This window comes from Camelina sativa, chromosome 14 (genome assembly GCF_000633955.1).
Source record: "Camelina sativa cultivar DH55 chromosome 14, Cs, whole genome shotgun sequence".
Classification (NCBI taxonomy): Eukaryota; Viridiplantae; Streptophyta; class Magnoliopsida; order Brassicales; family Brassicaceae; genus Camelina; species Camelina sativa.
Genome location: NC_025698.1, coordinates 22,175,956 through 22,187,886, shown reverse-complemented (window position 1 = coordinate 22,187,886; position 11,931 = coordinate 22,175,956). Strand labels below are relative to the sequence as shown.

At 32.4% G+C, this 11,931-nt stretch overlaps 1 long non-coding RNA gene and 2 pseudogenes across 2 annotated transcripts; 2 read left to right on the top strand and 1 right to left on the bottom strand.

The window, feature by feature from the left end:
• On the top strand, positions 1,007-2,092 carry LOC104742165 (annotated as a pseudogene).
• Positions 2,301-3,823, bottom strand: LOC104742164. 2 transcript variants are annotated; one of them, XR_760466.2, is made up of 6 exons: positions 3,631-3,823; positions 3,431-3,534; positions 2,940-3,011; positions 2,796-2,851; positions 2,551-2,706; positions 2,301-2,476 (listed from the first exon to the last, which is right to left on the bottom strand). It is a non-coding gene; the product is annotated as an uncharacterized LOC104742164 (long non-coding RNA). The 2 variants fall into 2 exon arrangements; XR_760467.2 differs by lacking the exon at positions 2,796-2,851.
• LOC104742163 lies at positions 7,655-9,718 on the top strand (annotated as a pseudogene).

Below are 11,931 nucleotides of genomic sequence, written 5' to 3'. Positions count from 1 at the left end.
TGTTCTTATTGGAGGAGAGCAGTAGGTGAGATCCGGATAAAAGTCATCCTCAAGGTCCTCAGGGATGGTGCCTGGGAGAGTTTGAAAACTTACTCGCAATAGCTATTTTTGGTTTCTTTATATAGCTATGGTTTTTAAGGTAAGTTAAATCATGTCTCTTCTAATAATTTGTCTTTGATTGAGCTACAAATAAAGAGATCGTTTATATTGCAATTAAAAAGATCATTTATATTTTATTTATTATACCGATTTTATGTAAATTTTTCTTAGGCCTATATGCAAAATGGGATGTGGCAAAAACACATATGAAGGCCCATAAAAAATAAGGACATCGATTATGATAAAACATTGGCCCATAAAAATGAATAGTGATCGATTTAATGCAATGACATTAAATGCTCAAACTTTCCAAAACTGATTTAAATGGCAAAAACTCTTGCCAAAATACTAGTATAGATATAGAGATTGTTTGGAAGACTTTATAAGATTTAAGAAAACTAATCAACAAAATTATAAAATACTTTCTAGCAATCCTTAATAATCTTTCACCCTTTATTCACTTTTCATAATTTTGTTAAAGTTTTCAAAATTCTAAGTTAGAATTCAATCACACAAGTGTATAAACAACATATATATACATATATATATGCACATTTTTTTTTTTTCTTTAACATTAGATTTCGGCTGATATGATGAAATCCGCAACATATCTTAAAGAAAACCATATGTTTGACAATTTCAATCCGAGAAAATATAAGAGGATGAGTTCAGTTAAGTATCTGATAAGATCCTCCTAAAATATATCATAAAATTCTATATTTCCGTGTTTTTATCCATAAATAAAGGTCATGCAAGTTTAATCTATTCTTCTTCCTTAATTATACATTAAATCAAAAACAAATAAAGTAAACAAAAGAGAAAGAAAGAAAGAAAGAAAAAAAAAGGTTTAACCGAAAGCTCATCTATATATAACTCTAGTTCCATTTCAATAAAATTGCATTCAACAATGAAGAGCCTCATCGTTCTCGTACCTCTCATATGTTTCATCTTTTCACCAACAACAACGATCGCAACTTGGCCAAAACCTTTGGAAGTCTCCAATGAGGACACGCTGATAAATACCGACCAGAACCATTACTTTGGTGTGGATTTGAGTTTCCAAGATTCCAAAATTTGGAAATGTACTTATAACAACGGATCTGGAGCCGCCGTCTCTATATCCTACCCTGCACCTCCACCTCCTCCGTCGCGTAAGCCATCTCCACCATCGCCTAAACCATCACCGCCGTCACGACCTCCTAAAAAGTCGCCGCCGCCTCCTTAACCATTATCACCGCCACCAACTCCCAAAAAGTCTCCGCCGCCTCCTAAACCATCACCGTCTCCTCCTAAACCATTATGACCACCACCAACTCCTAAAAAGTCTCCACCGTCTCCTAAGCCATCTCCGTCTCCTCCCAAACCATCAATGCCTCCACCAACTCCTAAAAAGTCTCCGCCGTCTCCTAAACCACCACCACCAACTCCTAAAAAATCCCCGCCACCTCCCAAACCATCTCCTCCACGTCGTAAACCATCTCCTCCGACTCCAAAACCATCAACGCCACCTCCAACTCCCAAGCTTTCACCAACGCCTCCTAAACCATCTCCTCCGACTCTAAAACCATCAACGCCTCCACGTCCATTTCCCAAGAAATCTCCACCACGTCCACAACCTGTGTCCACTCCCACGCCAACAATGCCAACAACTCCAGCGCATCCTTATCAGAATCCATGGGTTCATTTCATCAGCTGCATAACAGATTTTGGGCCGTCGGCAATATGTAAACAACAGATGGAAGTGAGTTACTACACTGGGAAGTTTCGTGTTAGTGACTATTGCTGCAACCTTATTCTCAACATGAGACATGAATGCACCAATGTGATTCTTGGCTACTTCACCGATCCTTTCTTCGTACCTCTTATTCGTTGTACTTGCCACGTTAATATCTAGCTTTTGTTTGGGGGGTTTTTTCATTTTTTTTTTTCATCTTGGATAGTGATGCAATTTTTTGTTGTTGTCCATGTCTTATGGACCACCCTTTTGCTACATTTCACGAATAATAAGGTTTTTTTTCCTTCTTTAGATTATATTATTTTTGCCAATACGGAAAAAAGAAATTAAAAGATGTATAAAAGTCTCTCATCGAAATGCAATCTCATTTAATTACTTGAATAAAATTAGATTAAGAGGGTTGAACTAGTTTGACTTAGGGCAACCTCAATGAAGGTTATATTATTGGGGCTCTTATAATTTTGAATTAATATAAGATGTACTTTTAGTTGAATAAGAACTTTGGTAAGCATAATTACAATTTTTCCCTCCAATGGTGGGTTCTTATTTTGAGTCTCTTAACATAAAAATAAACATGAAGCTTGTTGTTGTTACAAAAACTGTTCTGGAATTTTCCCATGGAGCTTGTTGTTGTTCAATATTCTGCACATAAACATAATGATCCATACTTATATTTTGTATATAATTCAAAGGATAAGATCATATGATTAACTTACAAAGAGTTTAGACTCTGTAGTTGGCCAACTTAGAGGGAATAACTCGGGAGAGCAGATTGAATGATACATCACTGCAAGTAAAACAGCCAAAACAATTGCTCTAGCTTCCCAAGCTCAGGTGGGATAGTTCCCACCAGTTTGTTGTCGTTTAGTTGCCTGTGAAATCGGATAAACGAAACAGAAAAGGTAAGTATAGGTAATGCAAAAGCTTCACAGAAACAAACTTGATGAGTGTGACATATTACAAATAGCTGAGACGTGACATATGATTGGACCAGTGAGCTTATTTCCATGGAGATACCTAATTGGATATAAAGCATGTATTTATGTATATGCCAAGAGCTGAACATATGAAGCATACGTATATGGTTTAAATAAAGGAGACTCACAACTTTCCGGTAAATGAGAGATTGCCAAGTATAGGTGGGATAGGACCAACGAGCTCATTGTCACTCAAATCCCTGTGAAAGAAAGTATCAGTTGAACACAATCCCCAAACAAAGAAGATCAAACACACAAATGGGTGACTAGAAAGAACCAAGAAACAGAGAAATTAAAAAAAGATGTGAAATTTGGCAGTTACCCAAGAGGATAAACATTCCCGGAGACAGGAAAGACGACGGAGGAGCCATCTTATTAATGACAAGTACAAATATTGTTACTCTCTGTCAAACCAAATTCCCCGCATTCATAATCAAAGGATCAAACAACTAGCCAATTTGGTACACTGGTTGAGATATTTTCCTATATCGATACTAAAGCTTTAAACTTTGACAAGAATTGTGACACTACCAAGCGACAGAACACAAAACTAAAACACACACAGAATACACCATAGTCAACACCTTACTGAGTAAAGCACAAGTAGCTATGTTGATACCTCGATTCGATTCCACCACCGGGACCGTCCAAAACACATTTAAAATCTCCTGATGAAGCATCAAAGATCTGAACAACACCATCTAATCCACCAGTAGCAAGTAACTGTCCATAAGATTGCCAAAATTAACTTGGTCACAAAGGAATTGCTATAAAATGGCCTATATGGGATCAAAAATCAAACAACCCTAATTTGTTTACCTAATCGCGAAATCTCCTTCGCTACGCATCACCTCCGCCGATTCAATCTCCTCCGCTACGCATCACCTCAGACCCCAACCTCCTCTGATTATATATCATTCGATTCCATCTTCTTCCAAAGTCGATTCGGGACTTCTATTGCGAGAGAAAGAGAGAAAAAAAAAACAGATTGAACTCGATCGATGATAAAAATTTTTTGCTCTTCTATTATTTTACTTGTCCAACAACAGCTTGACACGTAGCGCCTCTTAAATCAGATTTCTTATCATTTTTTCTTTTAATTGATTTATTTTTTTCCCACAAACAGTAAAAACCACTCTTAAAACCTCCCATTAGGGATAATCTTATTAACTAGGATCTCATTCGCGCTACAACGCAGGGGAATATTTGCGGACATGTACGACATATAAATTTTAGTATAATCAATTACATTAAATCATATATTTGTGTAATGGGTTTGGATAAAATAGTAGAATGAAAAAGAAATTGGTAATATCAAATCTCAATGAGCTTATATATCAAATTCTCTTTCTCCCTTTCATGTCACGCAAAAGAAAGTCAAATTTGTTCTCAAAATTTTTGAAAAATATGTTAAGGGGCATTAAAATATATGGCCGTGAAATGTGTTTATATGTCAAATTGAAGCACATAAAAACAAAAGCTACATTCAAGTATGTATATTTTTTTTTATAAATCCATATATTTTTGGATACATTCAGATTTATTTTTGTATCCAAGTTAAACATAATCTATCAACAAATCATGACCAAAGAAAAAAAAAAATTGGTCTTTATATAAAAACTAACAGATTGACACATGAGCAAATTATTGCTATAAAAAAAAAAGAAGATTCAAAAAAAGCACCATATGTTTCATCGAAGTGATTCAAGAAACATGTATATCTCGTTTGAAACCATGCAACAGTTATTGTTTCGACATATGTTAAAAATATCAATAAAAATAGAAAATTTTCAATGATTAGTGAGGAGTGAATATGTTAGTCGACTTCTATATCCTACTATATTAATTGAGAAATACAAATATGAAACTAACCTTCAAATGAGTAAAAAATTATATTCAATTGCCATTCGAAAAATTTAATTAAACTTAATTAATTAATTTAAATAAATATAATTAATTAAAAATAAAAAACACTCACAGTTCAAATATTAAAAAATCTAAAAAAATAAAAATAAAAATATTTTCTCTCTCTAATAAATTATGGACAAAATTAGTAAATATTTTTTAAAAAAAAATATAAACCAATTAGAATTTTAAAAACTAAGATTTTATATCCAAGTATATACTATAATTATTTTTAATAACTAATTCGAAGATTTTGTTAAGATTTCAAATTATGATTCTCCTATCATCTTTATTTTATTTTATTTACAAATTGTTTGGAATTTTCATATAATACTTATGATTAATCAAATGCAAAAATATTTCTGCATATGTTGTGATTTGAAATTTTTAAAAACGAATATATATTACCCAATCTATGAAAAATGTGTGTTTTAATTTCCAAATTGGCCGGTTGGTAAAACTAAATTTAAATAGATGATAAAATAATAATTTTTATTTGCTCACAATTATAATATTAAAATTACTATTTTATATTTCACAAAATAATGATGCAAATACAACAAACAAACAATATAAAACTGTAATAATATGTCAAAAATAAAATACTATAATATTCTAAAATAATTAGTATTCAAATAGACTAATAGATTTACAGAATAAATAAAAATAAATATCATCCCAAACAAAATATTTTTAAAAAAAATATATAACAATAAAATTTATTATTATATTATATATATTTTTTTAAATGTTGACTCATGCTTAAAGCACGTGATATCTCCTAGTTTATAGAGTAAATAAAGTCCGTTTCAATATTTAGGGTTAATTAACACTGTCATAAATATAATCTTAATAATATATTTGTGAATCAAATGTTTAAATATAGATTCGAGGTATATGCTCAATTTCCAAAAAATTGAAATCTATATTTATGATTAAGATTTTTTTTTCAACATATTTAAGATTAAGATTATACTTGCATATATAATAATAACTATTGTGATATGATTTTGTAAACTATTATCGTGTAACTGAAAATTTAATTTTATTTTTGGTTAGTTTGTAGGTTTGAAATCAAATTATACACTATTGCTCCCAAAAATATCAAAATCAGATTATTCATTTAATTTTCGAGTGGTTATGTGACTTATGTCAAGTGCTAATTATTAGGGTGATTGATTTTATTGAGATTTTCATATTATCTCTAAACATTTTTTAAAAATGGTTAGTTTTTTTTATAGTCCGAATAATTAACATTAAAGGTTTTATTTAAAAAATTATATATATGGGTTTCCTAAATAATAGGAAAACCAATATTCTCGTAATTAATATGGTTTTTATTTTTGGAAATGTTTGTTTAGTTTTCCTTAGGAGTATAATTTAATTTAAATAAATATTGTAAAATATAGTTAAATTTCCTTATTATCTCTAAACAGTTTTTAAATATGGTTAGTTTTTTTTTTATAATTCGAATAATTAACATTAAAGGTTTTTGGCATTCGAATATATTTATAGTTGTATGTTGGGTACTATATTTGGGGAATGCTAAATTTAAATTGATCTTCTTAGATATTTTTATTAAATCAAAATTTTAAAATATATTTATACGTTTTAATTATGGTAAGTTTGTTTAAACGATAATCCATTAAAGGTTTTGTAATGGTTTATAAAATTAAAATCATCATATAATTAAATTATTTTCTATTTGATGGTGTAGATAAATTACATTATCATTATTAATTATTATGTACTTTATTATAATTACAGAGATAATTTTATAACAAACTTAATATTATTGTTGTAAAATTTTAAAAATTTGTTTTAAAAAATATTCTCTTTTCAAAAAATTAAAGATTTTTATTAAATTATTTCGTAGTAAAATTTACATTTTTTTCTTTATTAGTTATTAATAACTTAAGTCATATAAGAAATATGCTATTTTCTAAATAAGAAATATGGTTTTATTTAAAAAATTATATATATATGGGTTTCCTAAATAATAGGAAAATCAATATTCTCGTAATTAATATGGTTTTTGTTTTTGGAAATGTTTGTTTAGTTTTCCTTAGGAGTATAATTTAAATTTAAATAAATATTGCAAAATTTAAATACATTTCAGATTTTAGCCCGATAACCCATTATAAACAAAACGGATATTTCTGACCTGAATCTAATTTAGTTGATTTTGGGTAATTTTCTAATTTTGACTAACTCGAATTCATTTTGTACTTCTCTTTTACTAATATAGAGATGTTACTTTTTTTCGAAAGAATGTAAATCTTAAATCTGGTCATGGCCCGAACTAGCTGATCAAGTGGCAATTATGGTGGGAACTGTCAACTTTATCAGAACGATCTCTTAGATGACTAATTAAATTTATTGACGTTAAAAATTGAGTAAAGTCCCGCCACCTGAGTTCGATTAGTTCTCCGACATTAGGCATTAGTGTTTGGACCTAGTAAGCAAAAAAATTATTGACGTGCTCTAGATATATTTTTGAACCACAATAACTAAACTATATACTACCTAAAGCTATTTTACAATAAACGGAAACTAAGTTTTCAGGATCACTCCTGAATTAAAAAAAAAAATAAAAAAAAATAAAAAAAAAATGTCACAAGTGCTTTTAACATCATAAATGATAATCATAAAACCATTAGCAAAGCCCACCTTCGTATACTGTACTTAGTTTTAAGAGAATTAACATATATTCTATCCTTTTTTAAGTAAGGTTTGTGAGGTTGAATCAGTTTACATTAAGAGATGTAAGATAATAATAGTTCTACTAATCTTAAACGGAAACATTTTTAAAGACTAGATATTTAAAATATCCCCCGCATGGCATAGCATGGTGGCACGATACAAATGATTTGAATATATGACATGGTCTCTTGTTTAATAATTTTTTAAAAGACCATTTCCATCCATAGTTCTTCGGTCAAGCTCAAGTCACAATAAAAATAGCAAAAGCTCTTCTTCTTCTTCTTCTTCTTCATCCTCAGATCGGTAATCACTCCTCCAACTACAAATCCATGGTGAAAGATTCCGTGGCCGTGTCTTCTCTTCTCTGGACTCTCTTCCTCTTCTCCATCATCTTCTCACTTCAATCAAACAGCGAAAAGGAAGAAGAAGATACACCAATCACACGATTCCAACAATACTTAAGAATCAACACCGCTCATCCAAACCCTAACTACACCGCAGCAGTCTCGTTTCTTCTTGATCAAGCTAGATCAATAGGTCTAACTTCTCGAACAATCGAGTTTGTTCCTGGTAAGCCAGTTCTTCTCCTCACATGGCTAGGCTCAAACTCTAACCTTCCTTCGATTCTCTTTAACTCTCACCTCGATTCTGTTCCCGCTGAATCCGAGAAATGGATTCATCCACCGTTCTCAGCTCACCGTACCATCGATGGCCATATCTACGCTCGTGGCGCGCAAGATGACAAGTGTGTCGGTGTTCAGTACCTTGAAGCAATCAAGAACTTGAAATCAAGAGGCTTCTCTCCTCTTCGCACTGTTCATATCTCATACGTTCCTGAAGAAGAGATAGGTGGATTCGACGGGATGATGAAGTTCGCGGCATCTTCCGAGTTTACAGAGTTGAATTTAGGATTTGTCATGGATGAAGGGCAAGCGAGTCCTGGAGATGAGGCAGAGTGTTTTACGCTGAACGTACTCCATGGCATCTTGTTATACGAGCTGAAGGCATCCCAGGTCATAGTGCTAAGTTGTATGATAATTCAGCTATGGAGAATTTGATGAAGAGTGTTGAGTTGATATCTAAGTTTAGAGAGACGCAGTTTGATTTGGTCAAAGCTGGTAAAGCTGCGACTTGGGAGGTTATCTCTGTGAATCCAGTTTATCTTAAAGCTGGAACTCCTTCTACTACTGTGAGTTGATGATTTCAGTTTTGCAATTTTTAATTTTTTTTTTTATGTGTATATGAGATAAAAGTGTTTTTTTTTTTGTTTTTTCCAGGGGTTTGTGATGAACATGCAGCCTTCAGAAGCAGAAGCTGGGTATGATCTAAGGTTGCCTCCTACGGCAGATCCAGATCTTATGGAAAAAATAATTGCTGAAAAATGGGCTCCTTCTATTAGGAACATGACCTACATAGTAAGTGAACATGCACCTAAACTAGATGTTGTTTGTGTTGGTTATAGAATATTCTTTAGCTCTTTGTTTTTAAATCTGTCTTAAGGAGTGATCCTTCTATGGTCTTCCTTGGTTAAGAATTTAGCAACAAATGCAGTAAAGGAGAAAAATAACATTTTGTGGCTACGCAAAACTGTTCTTGGCTTTTAATTAGGGAGAATAATCATTCTGCTGTATTTTTCTTGCCACCAGATAAAACTGAAAGGAAATTTAAGAGACTATTTAGGACGAGCTATAATGACTCCAATAGATGATACCAATCCTTGGTGGTCTATCTTCAAGCAAGCTGTTGAAGCAACGGGAGGAAAACTCGCAAAGCCTGAAGTTTTGCTTTCAACAACGGATTCACGCTTTATTCGCACGTTGGGAATTCCGGTTTTGGGTTTCTCTCCAATGAGTAATACTCCTGTTTTAGTGCATAACCATAACGAGGTATTTGGCATGATGATATATTATGTATTGATATCTTTGAGTTATATATATATATATATATATATATATATATATATAATCAAAATACTGATATAAACATTTTCTCTTGGCCTCAGTTCCTTAAAGATACTGTGTTCATGAAAGGTATAGAGGTATACGAATCGGTTATCAGCGCACTAAGTTCCTTTAAGGGAGTATCTGCTGGTCAAGTGATCTGAAACATGTATGGATGCAAGCAATACATTCACTCAAGACTTGTGATTATATCCTAAGTGGCTGCTAATAGTTAAGTAATTACCCTTTGTCAATATCAGATTATGTGATTTGTCTACAAAATTCTCAAACTTCTAAAAGAAATGTGGTTCGTGCTTGGACCAGGATTTTAGAATATGTTGATCTTTAAGCTCTCAAAAGAGTTGTTGTTACATATCTATTGCATTGAATAAAAGCATGATTCTAAACTACGAGTTTGTTTGGCCTAAAGTATAATCTTTTTGTCTCACAATATACACCTCAAAAATCCTTCTTCTGACACATCAATTTTTTTGTTTTTTTCCAACCACATGCACCTTAATTAGAATATGACTCTGTCAGTGGTTGTTCAAAAAGAAGGAAAACCGTTAAGAGAAAATTTCTAAAATTTGGATAAGAAATCAATTTTATAGTTTAAAGTTTGAAGAGCAAGAAATGGACAAACGCGGAAGGAATATTACCTCCCATTTTTTGTTTGGGCTAACGTTTGTTTTCATTCCACTAAAGTTGAAAACAAATACAACAATTGGAGGATTATGAAAATCGAATGTTTAAAACACAAATGAGAAGGGCATTCTCCAATACCAAAACAATAAAGAAACAATGATAGAAAGGGTTAATGGACAATAGATTCTTGAAAGCTTTGAGTCAAAAGCTAGAAAGCATTTTGGTACATGTGAGATCAAAGATCATTGAAGAATGCTATATATTTTTTTTGTAGGTCAACGAGTTTCGACTCATGGACGATGATTTAGGTGGCAACAACCGGTCTCACGTGTTTTTTAAGCAACATGGATGGACGGACGGTGGCAAATTGAGGCTAAGTACATTTCAAGAGCTGATGTTCTGTATAGGCAGATTCTTGCTGAGGAAGTTACTAAATCAATGGCAGAAGAAACTATTACCCAGGGCCGGCCCAGTGAAATTTGTGGCCCAATACAAACAATTACTTTTTAATGGATTTTATAGATAAAAAAATAAAACTGAAACTAAATCTTAAAATTTCGGAAAATGAGGCCTATTTTTGCAATAAAAAAATAGATAAATTTAAAACTTGAGGCCAAATCTATAATTTTCATAAAATTGAGGCCTATTTTTGCAGTAAAAATATTTTTTGAGGCCTATTTTTATTACTAAAAATCTCAAAAAATATGGAGGCCCAACACCCATGTGTCATAAAAATGGGTGAATGGTCGGGCCTGCTATTACCTGAGTCAGCTAGTTGGGTTTCTTCTTTCGCAAGAATCTGATGGTTACATTTCAAGAGCTGCTCTGTATAGGCAGAATGAATATGATGGTTTCATGAAATCAGAAAATTCTCTCCCGGTAAGTAGATTTTGCCACCAATATCATGTCAAATACTCAAACACTTGGCCATATTCGTTTGCCTATGGCTGGCGATATAATTTTAGTTGAATATTTTTTCCGGTATATTCACAGTCGAGCACTAAACATAGTGGGCAAAAGGAAGGAAGTTGTAAAATATTTTCTTACATCATCTTTGGTGATCTTCAAGAGTAAGAAGAAACTATATCCTTTAAAGGATGATATTATGAATCTTTTTTGTTCGTCATAATTTATAATACGTAAGAAACAACCAATCATCATGATGCTTATGCCATCCCTAGGGACTTGACAGACTTACTACATAAACTACATCATGGACCTGATACTGATGATGCAATCCCTCTTGCCACCCGTAGGAGATGGGTCGGTGATTACACCACACTATAGTATCTCTCCCAGGTTATTAATTTAACAATCGTTCTGATATTGATATCAACAGATCACACGTGCTATATAATAAGGTCTAAGAGTACCAAGGATGAGGAGCTCAGAAAAACAATTTTTGAACTCCGAAGCGATGTGCGTCACTTAATAGAGGAACTATATGGCATGCATGTAAAAGATCAAAGCTGACATTCAATAAGTCAGTTTCAGTCCAGCGTTGTATCAGAAGAAGCAAATAAACTTTCTTTGCTTTAACCTCACAAAGCCGGGAAAGAGAATAAAAAAGTAATATTCTCATGCACAATTATATTCTTGCACACACAAAAAGTCTGACCACTTTCTGTAGGAATAAAACCCATCTCCTCTAAAGATGTTTCACACTACGATCTGAATCAATTTAATTCCAATAACGACCCATCAAATGGTTTATGAAGACCCCCGTACGTGGTTCCAAAATTTATGTCTGAAATTTGTTGTGATCCACAAAAGAGTTTACAATATGTTGTGACGAGAGCCGGTCCAGAGCATTAATACCGCAAGTTTAAAAAAATTGGAAAACACGATAATAGAAGTCACGATCATCAATGCCTCAAGCTCAAATAAAAGTTTGGGAAACAACGCGAAAAAATATGCAATCTATTTT